The 18,507-nt window shown below is 45.4% G+C and overlaps 1 non-coding gene across 1 annotated transcript; it reads right to left on the reverse strand.

The window, feature by feature from the left end:
* Positions 1 to 2,960: 2,960 nt before the first annotated feature.
* On the reverse strand, positions 2,961 to 3,048 carry TRNAM-CAU. The gene is given in 2 exon segments: positions 2,961 to 2,996; positions 3,011 to 3,048. It is a non-coding gene; the product is annotated as a tRNA-Met (tRNA).
* Positions 3,049 to 18,507: the final 15,459 nt, after the last annotated feature.

An 18,507-nucleotide genomic window follows, 5' to 3' on the forward strand; every position in this document is an offset into this window, starting at 1 on the left:
TAGTTCTAATTAACATATGGTGATATGGAATTGTTTGACCACAAAACATGACAAAAAATTAGAACACTTACATGCATTTTTAACATTCATGGTAATTTTTACAATGCCTGTTTTCTGGTATTATACTGGACCACGGCAAATTATTTGTTGTGCATACCATGACAATTTCATAGATATCATGACAAAAAGTAGGGGGGGGCTTCTTATGATCAAATCATGGCAAAAATGCTGAGAAAGATAAAACATGATTTGAATCGTGCAAATAAAAAACAGCTCAGGCACCCCATGTGAGAGTGGTATTGCATGTCAAGTTTTCGATCAGGGCTTATTGATGCCTGGTGAAGTCCTCATCCCGAAACATGCATATAAACAGCTGTCATCTCCTCTCCCTAAGCGATTTGGTCCTAATAAAACCATGCGTTTTTTCGACTAGAAAATCTACAGAACGGTACTGTATATAGTAATAACAACACCACAATCTTTCTTGTGTGCCATGATATGATATGGCTCAAACGAAAAGCCCGGTGCTATAAAACCGGGTGGCCCATGGGCCGCCTGCCCGGCTTATAAACAGACGAAAAAGGTTTCTCTTCGCTTTGAGTTACAAAGCACCCAATCAGAATATCCGACGACAGATACTAGGACAAAAAACACAGTCACGTCCAAAGGAAATGAAAAAAAAAAAACAAATGCCGACAACGGCGGATTGACAAAAAACGCAAAAGACTCGCGACCGCGCGCCCACCAAGAGTCTTCCACCAATCTTCAGGACTCCAAAGCGCCGGTACCCATCAACACCTTCAAGAAGGAATGCGACGATGGCAACGCTGCTGCCAAGGGTTTCCCCCGGTACGCGACGAGGCGCGGTGAAGGGTAGCTCCAACGCCCTTCAAGAACGTTCGGCGACACTCAAAGGCGTCACCACGTCAGTGTCGACCAGACCGACAGGGGTTTGCCCCGATCCCAACCTGCAGCTCGGGCGTTCCGGAGCCTGCCACCAAACCGACCCACACCCTGCAGCAACACGGTCTTGAGGCCCCTGCACTGTCTCACCACGATATCGTAGGGAGAGACCTGCACGATGTCGAAGAGGAGCCGGGACTAGGAGTAACAGCACCGTCGGCATGCGGGAGGGCTCAACCTCCACCGTCAATGATGATAGCTGACCGAACGCAATAGCAGGAGCATACCAGGCCCGGCCGGGACCCCCTCCCACCCACCCCCCGCGCGCGCGTAAAGCTCCCACCATCGCGCTGCAACAGGCACGTCGTCGGCGACGCCGCCCCCATCCAAGATGCTCCTCCTCACCACCATGTAGAAGACAACGCAGCCACCCCAGGTGCCGGTCCGCTAGGACCCAGATGGGGCCCGCAGGACCCAGATCTGGGTCGAGGGCGCGTCACCGGCCACCCCGCAGCACCACACCGCCCTGTCGCCAAGGAGCAGCGCCGCCACCTCACCCGCCGGCCACCAACGCCAGGTCGCCGGACCGCAGCCAGGCCGAGCTGCACCACCGTCGTCCCCTTCCCCGGGAAGGGGAAACGCGCGCGGGGAGAGGAAGGCCCTCCTCCGCGGGAACCAACCGGGCCTGCATCGGGGGCGCCCGGCGGCGACAGCGGGGGAGACGAGGGAGGAGGACGCCCGCGGGGAGGAACTCAAGTGCCGCCCCGGCCACCTCCCGGGGAGGCGACGCGAGGACGGATCCAGAAAGGGGGGGAGGGTAGGGGGACGGGGGCGGGGGAGCCGGACCGGCGGCCGACGGCCTGTACTGGCAGGAGTGACGGCGGCGGTGGGAGGGGGTGGGAGGGGAAGGGCGGAACCCTAGTCGCTGCTATCGCGAGAGCGGGGTCGGGCAAAAGCCTGCGAGGGTTTGGAAGTCCCGTCCCGCTCGTAAAGGACGCTCAATTTTGCCTAAGCTGGTTGGATGAAGCTCAGTGGAGACCGGGCCGGCGATTCATCTGAAACCATATAATACAAGCATATGGCTCGTGCTGGCCGCGCTCATGGCTTTCATGGCCATGGCGCTCGTCGCCTCCACACGCCACGGACACTGGATGGAGTTTGTCCGCTACTAGGATTACAGGTGCTCGTGCGCGTCATCTGTAGCTTATTGCTCGACCGGTCATGCACTCATGCTACCATTCTTACGAATGTGCAAAGCGGGTTGAACTGTTGATCATGGGCTGCGTGGCGGCTTTGCAATTTGCATGCTTCATTTGTTAGTTGTCTTCTCGGGGTCTCCGTGATGGCGCCGTTGGTGTACTGCGATCACTGCATGCCCATGAGAGCTTTTTAGATTTTGCCGGCGATCAGGTGAAGTGCAAAAGAATCTTGCTATGAACATTTTTGATGCAGCTATATCCGCCATGCCGCCGGCGATCAGGTGAAGTGCAAAAGAATCTTGCTATGAACATTTTTGATGCAGCTATATCCGCCATGCCGCCCGGCTGAAAGCTCTTCAAACAAGCGGATACTACGACTATCTTAGCTAGCCAATCCGGCGAGCACAAAAAAGAGAGGGGAAAAAATTGAACAAAGTTCAGTGTTGCTCGTAGCATCTGCAGGTCAGATGATTGCATGACGACCCAAGTTGTCATGAGAGCATTTTTGATGCAGCTATATCCGCCATGCCGCCGGCGATCAGGTGAAGTGCAAAAGAATCTTGCTATGAACATTTTTGATGCAGCTATATCCGCCATGCCGCCGGCGATCAGGTGAAGTGCAAAAGAATCTTGCTATGAACATTTTTGATGCAGCTATATCCGCCATGCCGCCCGGCTGAAAGCTCTTCAAACAAGCGGATACTACGACTATCTTAGCTAGCCAATCCGGCGAGCACAAAAAAGAGAGGGGAAAAAATTGAACAAAGTTCAGTGTTGCTCGTAGCATCTGCAGGTCAGATGATTGCATGACGACCCAAGTTGTCATGAGAGCATTATCATCACCACTTTGTTAGGTTTTGGGGTGAGAGAGGCTCGAACTCTCGACCTCAGGATCGCTCACGTTTAGCTATGAGACCTACACGCTAGCCAACTGCGCCACCACCCCAATGGTGTTTGTACAGTAAAGAACGCCTTAGTAAGACTTGATTCTTCGATAGTGCTTGAAACTAGGGATAGACCCGCGGGGTTTGCTGGAGCCACCCCATATCCTTATCCGCTGTCCAAAATCTTATCCATCCTCGTCGAGGGGCATAACTTTTTCACGTACCTGTGACCCATCAGGATAAATCCCATCAGGATAAATGGATACCCGCGGATAAAATTATTCATATTTGCAACACATCAATTTAAGCATTATGTAGTCATAAAAAAACTTATAATAATAATTTATAAATTACAACACTCCATGATAGAAACACGTATTTATAAAAATCTGCACGTTGATGAAGGACAACACTTATTCGTTATCAGCAACACTTATTTGTAACAACATCACATTAAAGAGGTAGCAACACATACTCATAAATAGCAGCACATGATTATACAGTTTAAGTTCACAAACTCATGAGCCCCGACTAAATATAGAGGTAACTTGGCCATACATAAGACCACAAGACAAGCATTTCAATAAAGTTTTGCCACCATAAGAAGTTCAACCGAAATAAACTCGAGCAATCTAACAATAGCAAAACTAAGATCGTGGTGCAACAATTTATTCTTCTTGACGACGAACTGACGAGTCCATGCTTCCACATCTCAATTCTCAAAGGCCAAGTCCTAGTTGGAAAAGAGAACACATTAACTTATTAGAATTTGCATTGTAGTGGGTGCACTCAAATACTCAATTGAAAAATGAAATGCGTTGGTAAGTACTAACATGCATATCCTCTTGGATGTCTTGAAGGCAAGTCCAAAAGCTAGCATCTCTTGTATGAGCATCTACAACAATCAATTTGTAAACATGAAGAGACAATAATTAGAAATAGTTAAATAAAGGAAAAAATAACATATTTTTTCATCTGCTCACTTTGTATTTGTTTCTAAGCCAGTTCTGGGAGCACATCAATACCTCCACCATATGAGGAGTTAGGCGGCTCCTATGTTGACTAAGTATTCTGCCACTTGTGCTAAATGCGGACTCTGAGGCAACAGTTGTCACGGGAATAGCAAAAAATATATCTCGCAACCTTTCTTAATGTTGGATATCTTATTCGAGATACTTTCCACCAATCCAACACATTGATTTTTTCCTTGTAAGTCACTAGGCCATCTTTTAAGTACATCTCTATTTCATCTTGTAGCCTAGCCGTTGCATGAGTAGATACTGATTAAATGTTGAATAATTATAGCATTTGAATTTACATACTAGAATCCCTATGAAAATGCTGCTTTTTTCAGTATTTCGGAAGCTAAACAAACATAGTGCTCGTCGCCATAGTTCTGTGTGAAACTAATTTAGTATATGAAAGAGGTGGACGCTGCGACAACAATCGATTTACACACATAGTGATCGTCGCCATTTTGCTGCAGCAATCACGACATGATCCATCTTTCTGAAACTTCATGTTCAGTTCAGAAGCTCGCAATGACACACAGAAAATGGTATTCGATCATCACGTCATCTCATCTATATCTTGTCTACTCAGAAATCAATGCTTATATACATGAATGCATCACATCGTCTAGATATCTAAGCTATAAGATCAGTGCTCGTAATCATAAAATCATAAAGAAAAGCGATACTCACCTAGCCCAAATACAGCAGCAGATCGGCCATTCCTAAGCAGGCTAGGGTGTCCCTTCTTCATGGACGTCTCGGACATAGTGCAACGACGGTGTTGCACCTTGGACCCCGAAGCACGAGGTGGAAGACCTTGACGTCGACCGGGGAGTTGGCTCTTTTCTGACGCGCGGAGGCGGAAGGCTCCATCTGACGATAGGGAAAGGCCTAGGCTTGGGGTAGGCATGTCGTGCTGCTGGCTGTGGTGGTCGTCGAGCTGCAGCTCCTCCTTGCGGTTCCCTTCCACGCACGAACTATGATCATCGTCCCCTGGCTCCATGGTGCTGGCGCGAGGCAGCAAGTGGCTGGAGGAGCTGGCAGTGACGGGCGGCAGCGAGCCAAGAAGATGAGATCGACGATCTACTGCTGGGGCTGGTTGCTACAATACTGTTGCCTGCGAGGTAATTCTGGACATAGACGTCAAACACGCTGATCTATATATCCATATAAGGAACGAAGTAATTCTCGACATCAATCACCTAGGAGTAGATACGTATCACACATACTCACGTATAGGATTTGTGACGTGGGCGAGCTGTCTAATTATGTATATATAATATATTCAATCTGCAGATGTAGGCGATGCTATGAAATTCATGTTGGACAAAATGTGCAAGCAACTTTTATTTGTTTGAGAATGCAAATATATTCTCCTTCTTCTTTCTTTCTTACGTGGACAAGCATATGGACAGAGATACGCACAACCCTGTGTAATGTTGCAAATTTGCTAGTGTGTTTGTCGTCATTCTCATGGTCTCCGTCGATTTCTACTGCGATAAGTAGAGGCCGCTTCTAGGAGTGGGCGGCAAGGAAGAAAGCTAGTTAGGGGGTAAATATGTGTGATGGAGATGGAGAAGGAGACACAATGAGAAGAAAGATATGCGGTGGATGTTGGCTTTTCGTCACAGGATCGATCACATCAAATCACAACGAACACACGCACGTAAATAGATTATAGCCAAGGGACCATATCGTGCCCTTAGTTTCTCTTTATTTCTCTTTTTCTCGGTACTACAAAACTCAGGCAACGCTGCATACATATATGCACTAATCGGACAAGGCTAGATTGCCGACTCCAAACACAAATTTCAATCCTACTCGTACATTGATTACTAGAATCCTAATCGGACTCAACCTGCCACCTACTTGTACACAATGGCTAGACTCCTAATCATACTAGACTCCAACTAGTACATTAATCACTAGCAAGCCTAACCGCAACATCACTTATTCTAACTAACACAGATATATTTAGATTACTTCAACATTCACCCTCTAATCCGAACTATCAACTCTTAACTTGAGGAGACACGCAGATATAACCATCTCTTCATCTTGTCGCACCAGTTCCCTCAGGTGACGCCACTTAACGGACCACAACTTCTTTCTTCTTGCAACGATGACCACTTCATCATCCTTTTTTATGCCGACTTGTAGACTGAAATCAACAATAATCGGACTACCAGCTCACGCTGACACATCTTAGCGTGCTACATGCATACTAAACACATAGTCTCATGCATGAACCCATCTTGACTGGCTCGCATATCCATCTTCAGATTGGTCTTCATCTTCTCATTGCAACACGGAGATAGCGTGTCATCTTGTCTCCGCACACGTCTTCACCCCTAGAAGATACACCTTCATTGGAGCACCTCGACCATGACGTCTCATGTCTTCGTGCCTTGAAGATGCATCTCACTAGAGTCCCTCGACCATGAAAAACGTCTCGCAGACCAGCACTTGGACCCAACTCCACACCTTATTCTTGTTGTCGGTGACGCATCTTACCGAACAATACTTCACGTCCGAAGGCAACACAACTCATCATGTACGGGCAACACATCTTTCCGTACATGAACTCGGCAGAACTTGTTACCTTTGCCTAAGATCGAGCGCACGATCTCGAGGCAACCCAACTGGTCCAGCGACAACACGACTCGCCATATACGCGCAACACAACTTCCCGTATAGGAACTCGCAGAAACTCCTTGATCACAGACAGAAACGCAGGGCACAACTTCCTTTGTCCATCCGCTCAAGCTCTTAATTCTCCTCTGCCAATGACGCATCTCAACTACAAGAGAAGACTCACACCCCCGAGCTCCTGGACACATCTTGCAAGAACCCACCTGAACATCTGTACAACGACACACAACTTTACTGTCTCCTCCTTGCACTCCCCAACGATGATCTCGATGAGATTCCCAGTGCCACAACTTCAGCACCTCCGCAGTCATCAAGGATCACCATCGCCTTGCCGACGACAGCATGCCGCCTACTCCAAGTCGTTCTGTCGAACAACAATCCCACGTCGCCTCGCTTGTGACAACACCATCACCGCCTTCTCGTTGTCGCTCCGTCGAAAGAATACTGCCTGATCCTCGGGGTCGCTGTAGCACTCAGCGACTATCACCCCGCTCCTCCTCGTCGCTACACCAGCGACTATATCGCAGCTCTTCTCGTCGTTGCACCACCCAACGACTATATTGCACGCCCCGAGGCGCTAGTGGGGTCACCACCCCGGGGCAAGCGCAGCCTCACCTTGACCTTGCTCTAGATACCAATTGTTGGCTTTTCCCCATAGGATCGATCACAACAAATCACAACGAACATAAATAGATTATAGCCAAGGGACCATATCATGCCCTTAGTTTCTCTTTATTTCTCTTTTTCTCAGTACTACAAAACTCAGGCAACGCTGCATATATATATATGCACTAATCGTACAAGGCTAGATTGCCGACTCCAAACACAAATTTCAATCCTACTCGTACATTGATTACTAGAATCCTAATCGGACTCAACCTGCCACCTACTCGTACACAATGGCTAAACTCCTAATCATACTAGACTCCAACTAGTACATCAATCACTGGCAAGCATGACCGCAACATCACTTATTCTAACTAACGCAGATATATCTAGATTACTTCAACAGTGGACGAAGAAGAGGACCGACAAAAATGACATCGATGTTCACTCAGACGTAACCTAAGAACCACAAGCCTCTCATGCTTTGACACAAGTTGCTATCCATGTATGTCCCACTCCCTTTCATTAGATATTAAGATGAAGCATTTGACGAGAATGAGAATAGAAGGGGAAGATGATCACAACTTGCTAAGGTGATGTTCTTTGAATAAGGTGATGTTCTTTGAATAAGGTGATGTTTGGGATAGCTCCATTCCACGACTTCGGTAGTGGATCCAGTGAAGTTGTCCCAAACACCTCAACTCTAATTTTCGGGTTCAGTGGAGCTGAATCACCGTCTAGTTCATTTCGATGGAGGACGGTCGACGAGGATGGGGACCGTGACAAGGACAGCGACCACGGAACAGGAGGCGCGGCCTCACGCACCTGATCGGGAGATGCGGATCAAGCCCGAGGAATAAGAAGGTGGGGACGAACTATTTATTTTTTTCGGATCCCATGGCCCACGCGGCTCACATCCAATGGCTCATGCCCGACCGACCCAAATTTGGGTCGTCGCGCCAACACCTATCACTGCCCTTTGTTAAATTATTTATTTCAGCATTATTATATATTGGTTTTTCCATCTATCTATAAACATGCATTCTTTTCCCACTCACCATTTCAAACGAATTTACTCCCTCCGTTTTTATTCACTTAGCATATTATCTTTGACATAACTCAAATTTTATAAAGTTTGACCAAGTTTATAACAAAAATCTAAACATTCATAATAATAAAATATATGGTACTGAATGGCGATTCCAATGGCATTGATTTGGTATTGTGAATATTAATAATATTTTGTATAAACTTAGTCGAAGTTAAGAAAAATTGACTCAAGACATGCTACGCGTGTGCCTGGCGATTTATTTAAAAGATATGTTCGATTATGAGCAGTCAGATCTAGCGGATCGTGCTGCCAATTGATGTATCCTTTATTGCAACAAAGGTCTTGTTGTAGATTTTCTTTTGCAACAAAAGGGTTGTTCCAGATTCTTTGTAGCAAAGGTCTTGTTACAAAAAAATTATGCAATAAGATATTTTTTACAACAAAGGACTTGTTGCCGAAATTTTAGCAACAGAGGTCTTGTTGCGGATTTTTTTTGTAACAAAGGTGATGTTCTAGAATTTTTTTCCTAGGCGAGGAGGCAGCCCAAAGATAGACTGGCTCAGGGGTGGCGGTGCTCAACAAGGCCATGCTGATACTCCGCGTTGGCCATGGCGGCTTCGGGCGACGATTCGTGCGAGAGGAGGGGAAGGAAAGGGAGAAAGAATATGCGACAAGAGAGTAAATGCAGGTTTGTAATTGACCGCTTGTTGCGGTCCCAGGAATGCAACAAAAGCCAAGTCATTGAAACGGTGGACGCAAAATGGGTTGCTCTCTCCGTCTGATCAACAGGAGCCGGAGCCGGAGCCGGCTATGCCCGCGAGCAATCGGTCGGTTGAAGGTAAGCTTTTCCAAAACTAATATGTGAAGTCAATAAAAATGGAGGCAGTACTATCGAATGAGAATGTAAGCAAGACGATGGTTTAATTCCTTCAAAAACTGATCTGAATCCTGTACATATACATCTTAAAAAATAGGATTATGTAGCAAAAAACTATTACATTACTGGCCATTGTTGCAATAAACTATCACTTTAATTTTTCAAAAATATACTTCAAAATTGATTCATTGGTCCGAAAAACTACCATGCCGCACTAATGACTATGTTAATTAACTTTAAACGTTATTGCGACAACTCAGGTCCACTCGTTACGTTGACCGTTAGGTTGACCATTGACAGGTTATGACAGGTGGGCCGAGATATTTTTTGAATTTCAATTGGGTCCCTAAAAATTTAAAAAAACAATTGGGTCCTTGAAAAATAAAATAAAAACAACCGGGTCCTTGCCGGCGAGCTTGTGAGTAGTGCGAGATGGATTTGTCATGGTAAACTTTCTACAAATATTTATAATAGCCACATTGCAAACTTTTAGAAAATGTATTTATGTAAATAATGGCAATTAATTTCTTGATGTTTTTGTGTTCATTTTTTCTCAATGTTTGAGTTACCTAGATTAACAGTAGTTTCATTACATATATCATGGCAAATTAATCATTAAAAGGATGGCAACTATTTTTTGATAGTTCTAACATATGATGATATGGAGTTGTTTGAACAAAAGCATGACAAACAAAATTATGACACTTCCATGCATAACATTCATGGTGATTTTTACAATACATGTTTTCTGGCATTCTACTGGAGCACGGCAAATTATTTGTACATATCATTGCAATTAATTTGTGCATACCATGACAATTGCATATGGCAAAAAGTAGGGGGAGGCCCTTCTTATGATCAAATCATGGCAAAAAGTGGTGTATATATCATGTTGAATCTCTATTTCTGTATATAGCATACTTTTGTGTTCTTGCAATAGCTCGCAAAATCTCAAGGCCAGTAGGTACGATGCTGAGAAAGATAAAACAAGATTTGACTAGTGCAAATAAAAAATAGCTAACGCACCCCATGTCGGAGTGGAGTGGCGAGCTTGTGAGTAGTGCGAGATAGATTTGTCATGGTAAACTTTCTACAAATATTTATAATAGCCACATTGCAAACTTTTAGAAAATGTATTTATGTAAATAATGGCAATTAATTTGTTGATGTTTTTGTGTTCGTTTTTTCTCAATGTTTGAGTTACGTAGATTGACAGTAGTTTCATTACATATATCATGGCAAATTAATCATCAAAAGGATGGAAACTATTTTTTGATAGTTCTAACATATGATGATATGGAGTTGTTTGAACAAAAGCATGACAAACAAAATTATGACACTTCCATGCATAACATTCATGGTGATTTTTACAATACATGTTTTCTCGCATTATACTGGAGCACGGCAAATTATGTGTACATAGCATTGCAATTAATTTGTGCATACCATGACAATTGCATATGGCAAAAAGTAGGGGGAGGCCCTTCTTATGATCAAATCATGGCAAAAAGTGGTGTATATATCATGTTGAATCTCTATTTCTGTATATAGCATATTTTTTGTGTTCTTGCAATAGCTCGCAAAATCTCAAGGCCAGTAGGTACGATGCTGAGAAAGATAAAACAAGATTTGACTCGTGCAAATAAAAAATAGCTCACGCACCCCATGTCGGAGTGGAGTGGCGAGCTTGTGAGTAGTGCGAGATAGATTTGTCATGGTAAACTTTCTACAAATATTTATAATAGCCACATTGCAAACTTTTAGAAAATGTATTTATGTAAATAATGGCAATTAATTTTTGATGTTTTTGTGTTCGTTTTTTCTCAATGTTTGAGTTACGTAGATTAGCAGTAGTTTCATTACATATATCATGGCAAATTAATCGTCAAAAGGATGGCAACTATTTTTTGATAGTTCTAACATATGATGATATGGAGTTGTTTGAACAAAAGCATGACAAACAAAATTATGACACTTCCATGCATAACATTCGTGGTGATTTTTACAATACATGTTTTCTGGCATTATACTGGAGCACGGCAAATTATTTGTACATATCATTGCAATTAATTTGTGCATACCATGACAATTGCATATGGCAAAAAGTAGGGGGAGGCCCTTCTTATGATCAAATCATGGCAAAAAGTGGTGTATATATTATGTTGAATCTCTATTTCTGTATATAGCATATTTTTTGTGTTCTTGCAATAGCTCGCAAAATCTCAAGGCCAGTAGGTACGATGCTGAGAAAGATAAAACGAGATTTGACTCGTGCAAATAAAAAAAAGTGGTGTGGCATGACAAGTATTTTCAATCAGGGCTCATTGATGCCTAAGAACCGGCGTCACACCCTGAGAGCTGCTTGAATGCCTATTAACCAATTATCCTGCTGGTTGTTGTTTTTTGAGATAGCTTACCAGGCTTGCTGCCTGGTGAACTCCTTCTCCCGAAACATGCATATAAACAGCTGACATCTCCTCTCCGTAAGCGATGTGGTCTTAATAAAACGGTGTGTTTTTTCTCCTAGGACGACTATAAAACGGTACTGTGCCTTGATATGGCCCAAACGAAAAGCCGGGTGCCGAAAGACGGGCAGACGGCCGTGGGTGCCGAAATTTTTGTGTGTGACAACGGTGTGTTTTTGTGTCTGCCCGTCTCGTAAAGGACGCTCGATTTTTGCCTAAGTTGGATGAAGCTCAGTGGAGAGTGGAGACCGGACCGGCGATTCATCTGAAACCATACAAGCATGGCTCGTGCTGGCTTTCGTAGCCATGGCGCCAGCGCCGGCCCATACATATTCAGGGCCCTGGGCGAGACGACAAAATGAGGTCCTTGTATATAAATAAAAATTAAGAATATATTATATTTCGAAAGCAATTATGTACATAGCATAGATTGATGGTCGAAAGAACTACATCATAATAGTATGGAAATAATATAGTTCTACAAAAGAGCGTTCTTTTAAGTTGCATAAAGAGACTATCATTTTGCTCTTTTAAGTATGAAAACATTGTCAAAACTGATAGCAACTTGAACCATTTATGTTTTTTTTACTTTCTTTTCTCACAGATCAACATTTGTTAGAACACATGTCACCAAATAATTGCACAAAAATTATTAATACATGGAACAAAAGCATTTGGGTATGGGCATATGGCTTGATGTCGAATTGTCGATGTAGTTTCCCTGGATCCAATGAAGGTTCGAAGAACAAACCAACAAAGAGTAGGAACTAGGAAGAGAAGAATTGAAGATGTCAGGTGGAGCAATCAGAAGCGGAGAGGTGGGTTGTTTAATAAGAATGAAAAGAGTACTTGATTAGGCTAAGGAGGGAGACGTACCATCTCTGATGTGGTGATGCCTCAAACGTCTATTGATGAAGAACACTGAGGATGTTATGAGAGGTGATTGGGAAAGGGAATAGCACCATCGGTCTCCATTAATGAATGCACGGGAGCACCATCTCGAATTTGAAACTAAACGGGAGCGACGACGCTATTCTCCGGGATTGGAGAATTTGGGGGGGGGAGCGGAGGAGGCAAAAAAATTTAGAAGCCGAGGAGGCGAGATGACCGTAGGAGATCGATGGAGTGCTGCAGCAGCATAGTAAACTAGGGACCGATTCTTTGAGTCCGGGAAAGCTAGCTATGTTGTGGGTTTATGCCTTTTACTTCCTCCTATTTTTCTAAATCTAAATAAAAAATATACTAATATATATATATATATGTAATACTACATGGGACGGGCCCCTCCCTCCAGGGGGGGCCAGGGCGGCTGCCCCGTTGCCCCTGCCTACGGGCCGGCCCTGATGGCGCTCGTCGCCTCCACACGCCACAGACACTGGATGGAGTTCGTCCGCTACTAGGATTACAGGTGCTAGTGCGCGTCATCTGTAGCTTATTGCTCGTGCCGCTTCATCTGTAGCATTCTTACAAGTGTGCATGGTGCGTTGAACTGTTTGATGATTGACTGGATGTCTATGCCAGCTTTAGAACCTTGCTAAGACCATTTTTGATGCAGCTATGTCCGCCACGCTCTCCAAACAAGCTCACACTACGAGTCTACCGCTAGCTTACCTAGCCGATCTAGCGAGCACACACAAACAAAATGGGGAAAGAAAAAGAGGAAAAAAAAGTAACAAAGTTCAGAGTTGCTCGTGGCATCTGAAGATCAGATGTTTGCATGACGACCCAAGTTGTCACGAGAGCATTATCATCACCACTTTGTTAGGTTTGGATTTGGGGTGAGAGAGGCTCGAACTCTGGACCTCAGGATCACTCACACGCGCTAGCCAACTGCGCCACCACCCCAATGTTGTTTAATAAGAATGAAAAGAGTACTTGATTAGGCTAAGGAGGGAGACGTACCATCTCTGATGTGGTGATGCCTCAAACGTCTATTGATGAAGAACACTGAGGATGTTATGAGAGGTGATTGGAAAAGGGAATAGCACCATCGGTCTCCATTAATGAATGCACGGGAGCACCATCTCGAATTTGAAACTAAACGGGAGCGACGACGCTATTCTCCGGGATTGGAGAATTTGGGGGGGGGAGCGGAGGAGGCAAAAAAAATTAGAAGCCAAGGAGGCGAGATGACCGTAGGAGATCGATGGAGTGCTGCAGCAGCATAGTAAACTAGGGACCGATTCTTTGAGTCCGGAAAAGCTAGCTATGTTGTGGGTTTATGCCTTTTACTTCCTCCTATTTTTCTAAATCTAAATAAAAAATATACTAATATATATATATATATATATATGTAATACTACATGGGACGGGCCCCTCCCTCCAGGGGGCCAGGGCGGCTGCCCCGTTGCCCCTGCCTACGGGCCGGCCCTGATGGCGCTCGTCGCCTCCACACGCCACAGACACTGGATGGAGTTCGTCCGCTACTAGGATTACAGGTGCTAGTGCGCGTCATCTGTAGCTTATTGCTCGTGCGCTTCATCTGTAGCATTCTTACAAGTGTGCATGGTGCGTTGAACTGTTTGATGGTTGACTGGATGTCTATGCCAGCTTTAGAACCTTGCTAAGACCATTTTTGATGCAGCTATGTCCGCCACGCTCTCCAAACAAGCTCACACTACGAGTCTACCGCTAGCTTACCTAGCCGATCTAGCGAGCACACACAAACAAAATGGGGAAAGAAAAAGAGGAAAAAAAAGTAACAAAGTTCAGAGTTGCTCGTGGCATCTGAAGATCAGATGTTTGCATGACGACCCAAGTTGTCACGAGAGCATTATCATCACCACTTTGTTAGGTTTGGATTTGGGGTGAGAGAGGCTCGAACTCTGGACCTCAGGATCACTCACACGCGCTAGCCAACTGCGCCACCACCCCAATGTTGTTTAATAAGAATGAAAAGAGTACTTGATTAGGCTAAGGAGGGAGACGTACCATCTCTGATGTGGTGATGCCTCAAACGTCTATTGATGAAGAACACTGAGGATGTTATGAGAGGTGATTGGAAAAGGGAATAGCACCATCGGTCTCCATTAATGAATGCACGGGAGCACCATCTCGAATTTGAAACTAAACGGGAGCGACGACGCTATTCTCCGGGATTGGAGAATTTGGGGGGGGGAGCGGAGGAGGCAAAAAAAATTAGAAGCCAAGGAGGCGAGATGACCGTAGGAGATCGATGGAGTGCTGCAGCAGCATAGTAAACTAGGGACCGATTCTTTGAGTCCGGAAAAGCTAGCTATGTTGTGGGTTTATGCCTTTTACTTCCTCCTATTTTTCTAAATCTAAATAAAAAATATACTAATATATATATATATATATATATGTAATACTACATGGGACGGGCCCCTCCCTCCAGGGGGCCAGGGCGGCTGCCCCGTTGCCCCTGCCTACGGGCCGGCCCTGATGGCGCTCGTCGCCTCCACACGCCACAGACACTGGATGGAGTTCGTCCGCTACTAGGATTACAGGTGCTAGTGCGCGTCATCTGTAGCTTATTGCTCGTGCGCTTCATCTGTAGCATTCTTACAAGTGTGCATGGTGCGTTGAACTGTTTGATGGTTGACTGGATGTCTATGCCAGCTTTAGAACCTTGCTAAGACCATTTTTGATGCAGCTATGTCCGCCACGCTCTCCAAACAAGCTCACACTACGAGTCTACCGCTAGCTTACCTAGCCGATCTAGCGAGCACACACAAACAAAATGGGGAAAGAAAAAGAGGAAAAAAAAGTAACAAAGTTCAGAGTTGCTCGTGGCATCTGAAGATCAGATGTTTGCATGACGACCCAAGTTGTCACGAGAGCATTATCATCACCACTTTGTTAGGTTTGGATTTGGGGTGAGAGAGGCTCGAACTCTGGACCTCAGGATCACTCACACGCGCTAGCCAACTGCGCCACCACCCCAATGTTGTTTAATAAGAATGAAAAGAGTACTTGATTAGGCTAAGGAGGGAGACGTACCATCTCTGATGTGGTGATGCCTCAAACGTCTATTGATGAAGAACACTGAGGATGTTATGAGAGGTGATTGGGAAAGGGAATAGCACCATCGGTCTCCATTAATGAATGCACGGGAGCACCATCTCGAATTTGAAACTAAACGGGAGCGACGACGCTATTCTCCGGGATTGGAGAATTTGGGGGGGGGGAGCGGAGGAGGCAAAAAAATTTAGAAGCCGAGGAGGCGAGATGACCGTAGGAGATCGATGGAGTGCTGCAGCAGCATAGTAAACTAGGGACCGATTCTTTGAGTCCGGGAAAGCTAGCTATGTTGTGGGTTTATGCCTTTTACTTCCTCCTATTTTTCTAAATCTAAATAAAAAATATACTAATATATATATATATATGTAATACTACATGGGACGGGCCCCTCCCTCCAGGGGGGCCAGGGCGGCTGCCCCGTTGCCCCTGCCTACGGGCCGGCCCTGATGGCGCTCGTCGCCTCCACACGCCACAGACACTGGATGGAGTTCGTCCGCTACTAGGATTACAGGTGCTAGTGCGCGTCATCTGTAGCTTATTGCTCGTGCGCTTCATCTGTAGCATTCTTACAAGTGTGCATGGTGCGTTGAACTGTTTGATGATTGACTGGATGTCTATGCCAGCTTTAGAACCTTGCTAAGACCATTTTTGATGCAGCTATGTCCGCCACGCTCTCCAAACAAGCTCACACTACGAGTCTACCGCTAGCTTACCTAGCCGATCTAGCGAGCACACACAAACAAAATGGGGAAAGAAAAAGAGGAAAAAAAAGTAACAAAGTTCAGAGTTGCTCGTGGCATCTGAAGATCAGATGTTTGCATGACGACCCAAGTTGTCACGAGAGCATTATCATCACCACTTTGTTAGGTTTGGATTTGGGGTGAGAGAGGCTCGAACTCTGGACCTCAGGATCACTCACACGCGCTAGCCAACTGCGCCACCACCCCAATGTTGTTTAATAAGAATGAAAAGAGTACTTGATTAGGCTAAGGAGTGAGACGTACCATCTCTGATGTGGTGATGCCTCAAACGTCTATTGATGAAGAACACTGAGGATGTTATGAGAGGTGATTGGGAAAGGGAATAGCACCATCGGTCTCCATTAATGAATGCACGGGAGCACCATCTCGAATTTGAAACTAAACGGGAGCGACGACGCTATTCTCCGGGATTGGAGAATTTGGGGGGGGGAGCGGAGGAGGCAAAAAAATTTAGAAGCCGAGGAGGCGAGATGACCGTAGGAGATCGATGGAGTGCTGCAGCAGCATAGTAAACTAGGGACCGATTCTTTGAGTCCGGGAAAGCTAGCTATGTTGTGGGTTTATGCCTTTTACTTCCTCCTATTTTTCTAAATCTAAATAAAAAATATACTAATATATATATATATATATATGTAATACTACATGGGACGGGCCCCTCCCTCCAGGGGGGCCAGGGCGGCTGCCCCGTTGCCCCTGCCTACGGGCCGGCCCTGATGGCGCTCGTCGCCTCCACACGCCACAGACACTGGATGGAGTTCGTCCGCTACTAGGATTACAGGTGCTAGTGCGCGTCATCTGTAGCTTATTGCTCGTGCGCTTCATCTGTAGCATTCTTACAAGTGTGCATGGTGCGTTGAACTGTTTGATGATTGACTGGATGTCTATGCCAGCTTTAGAACCTTGCTAAGACCATTTTTGATGCAGCTATGTCCGCCACGCTCTCCAAACAAGCTCACACTACGAGTCTACCGCTAGCTTACCTAGCCGATCTAGCGAGCACACACAAACAAAATGGGGAAAGAAAAAGAGGAAAAAAAAGTAACAAAGTTCAGAGTTGCTCGTGGCATCTGAAGATCAGATGTTTGCATGACGACCCAAGTTGTCACGAGAGCATTATCATCACCACTTTGTTAGGTTTGGATTTGGGGTGAGAGAGGCTCGAACTCTGGACCTCAGGATCACTCACACGCGCTAGCCAACTGCGCCACCACCCCAATGTTGTTTAATAAGAATGAAAAGAGTACTTGATTAGGCTAAGGAGGGAGACGTACCATCTCTGATGTGGTGATGCCTCAAACGTCTATTGATGAAGAACACTGAGTATGTTATGAGAGGTGATTGGGAAAGGGAATAGCACCATCGGTCTCCATTAATGAATGCACGGGAGCACCATCTCGAATTTGAAACTAAACGGGAGCGACGACGCTATTCTCCGGGATTGGAGAATTTGGGGGGGGGAGCGGAGGAGGCAAAAAAATTTAGAAGCCGAGGAGGCGAGATGACCGTAGGAGATCGATGGAGTGCTGCAGCAGCATAGTAAACTAGGGACCGATTCTTTGAGTCCGGGAAAGCTAGCTATGTTGTGGGTTTATGCCTTTTACTTCCTCCTATTTTTCTAAATCTAAATAAAAAATATACTAATATATATATATATATATGTAATACTACATGGGACGGGCCCCTCCCTCCAGGGGGGCCAGGGCGGCTGCCCCGTTGTCCCTGCCTACGGGCCGGCCCTGATGGCGCTCGTCGCCTCCACACGCCACAGACACTGGATGGAGTTCGTCCGCTACTAGGATTACAGGTGCTAGTGCGCGTCATCTGTAGCTTATTGCTCGTGCGCTTCATCTGTAGCATTCTTACAAGTGTGCATGGTGCGTTGAACTGTTTGATGATTGACTGGATGTCTATGCCAGCTTTAGAACCTTGCTAAGACCATTTTTTATGCAGCTATGTCCGCCACGCTCTCCAAACAAGCTCACACTACGAGTCTACCGCTAGCTTACCTAGCCGATCTAGCGAGCACACACAAACAAAATGGGGAAAGAAAAAGAGGAAAAAAAAGTAACAAAGTTCAGAGTTGCTCGTGGCATCTGAAGACCAGATGTTTGCATG

The sequence above is a fragment of the Hordeum vulgare genome, chromosome 2H, assembly GCF_904849725.1.
Source record: "Hordeum vulgare subsp. vulgare chromosome 2H, MorexV3_pseudomolecules_assembly, whole genome shotgun sequence".
NCBI classification, from domain to species: domain Eukaryota; kingdom Viridiplantae; phylum Streptophyta; class Magnoliopsida; order Poales; family Poaceae; genus Hordeum; species Hordeum vulgare.